This window comes from Euphorbia lathyris, chromosome 2 (assembly GCF_963576675.1).
Source record: "Euphorbia lathyris chromosome 2, ddEupLath1.1, whole genome shotgun sequence".
In the NCBI taxonomy this organism is placed as follows: Eukaryota; Viridiplantae; Streptophyta; class Magnoliopsida; order Malpighiales; family Euphorbiaceae; genus Euphorbia; species Euphorbia lathyris.
Window position 1 is genome coordinate 14,728,354 of NC_088911.1, and position 1,938 is coordinate 14,730,291.

A 1,938-nucleotide genomic window follows, 5' to 3' on the forward strand; every position below is an offset into this window, starting at 1 on the left:
ATCTCCACGTGGTTAATTAGGTGGTTACCGTCAATTATCATTATGATATGAAACTAAATCCCAGTAAATCATACATGGGATCCAATTAAGGGAATCCCCATCTTAGATTGTTTCATCAATTAATTCGAATTCTTCCCTGTCAAACGCTTTTATCTTTTATTTTAGAAAATTTGCCTCTTTAATCACTCCACCACATATTCAACCTTCCGAACAATTGTGTGCCTACATTGGGCCGACTAGTTGTGATAAATAGTCCTTGTGATTCGATCCTGTGCTTAGCACTGTATTACTTGCTGCGATATGATACACTTGTCCTATTAACCGCTATATAATTTACGAGCATCAAGTTTTTGGCGCCGTTACCGGGGACTATTTTTGTTTATAACTAGTTTACTTTTGGTGATAGGTTTATATAATTGTTTGGAATTCCAAGAACCGAGGTTCTGGGAATTACTCATCATTGCATCTTGATTCTTAAGCTGATATTGTTCTTGCAGGACGTTAAAGGGGGACACAATGGCCGAAGATCCGTCGGTCATGGAGTTGTTGAGGGCAAAGCGGCCTATAAGCACCTCTGGCATCCTCGATCCGACAATAACAGCAATGTCATTTGAAATCAGACCAACAATGATTCAGATGATCCAGAACTCGGGACAGTTCGATGGGGATTACTACGAAGATCCTAACTCACATCTTGACAAATTCATGGAATACTGCAGCACTTTCAAGTGCGAAGACGTCACATCTGAACAGATCTTCCAGAAGCTGTTTAGATTTTCTCTGAAAGAAGAAGCTGCAGAATGGCTACAATCCATTGAGCCATGGTCTCTCACTGACTGGGACACTACAGTATCAGCGTTTTTAGCAAAGTACTTCCCTCCGTCAAAGACTGCACAATTCAGAAGCGACATCACCTCGTTTAGGCAGTCCGACAGTGAGAACTTGCATCTAGCCTGGGAGAGTTTCCAGAAGTTGTTAAGACGGTGCCCCCACCATGGTTACCAGCGGTACCAGCTTGTTGACATGTTCTACTCAGGAATATCTCCTGTTAGCCGCGCCTTTCTGGATGCAGCAGCGGAAGGAAATCTATTCAACAAGACTGCAGTTCAAGCGTACAATCTGATGAAAGAATTAGCTGACCGAAGTGCATATTGGCAAGTTGAGAAGCCGGCTCCAAGAAGAGGCACAACAGCCGAAGAGTTCCCTGGAATATTTTCAGAATCAAATCATCAGATAGCAGCGCTTACAGAAAAAGTAGATCTGCTAGGGACTCACCTGAAATCACCAGAACCAGTAGCAAGCTGTGAGGTTTGCAGCGGAGGGCACAAGAATGTGGAGTGCCCGATGGTACTTGAACAGATCCATTATCTAAAACAGTATGGGTCAAATAGCACACTTTGGCAGCAGGACAGACACCGAGGATCAGGTTCTGAGACTGAATGGGAGAGAAGTATAGATGTCCTGAGAGAGAGCCTGAGTGCCATAAAAGGAAGGGTGGCACACAATGAAGCTTTCTGCCAAAGGCTTCAAACACAGGTCAGTAAATTGGTAGAAGAGGAAGCACGAGCAATCACGCTTAGGAGCGGAACACAGGTAAGCGCACCAGACTTTGTGCCTCAGCAAAACAAGGTTTCAGACCCCATTCCTGGTAATATCTCTACCCCATCTGCTCCACAGGTAAGTGTTTCTGATCCAACTCCGATTACTGAAACTGATGTACCACCAACACAGGTTACCTTGCCTTATCCTACTTCTGGGAGAGCTAAGTTAGACAAGGATTATTCCAAAATGTTAAATGTGTTTAAGAAAATCGAGATTGACCTCCCGTTTCTTGAACTTCTTGAGAATATGGCTGTGTACGGAAAATTTTTAAAAGAGCTGATCTCTAAAAAGAGAAAATTAGGAGATCATGAGACTGTAATGCTAAGCCAGGAATGT

The 1,938-nt window shown here is 43.2% G+C and overlaps 1 non-coding gene across 1 annotated transcript; it reads right to left on the reverse strand.

The window, feature by feature from the left end:
- Nucleotides 1-894: 894 nt before the first annotated feature.
- LOC136221308 (small nucleolar RNA R71) lies at nucleotides 895-1,001 on the reverse strand. Its single transcript, XR_010685082.1, has one exon. It is a non-coding gene; the product is annotated as a small nucleolar RNA R71 (small nucleolar RNA).
- Nucleotides 1,002-1,938: the final 937 nt, after the last annotated feature.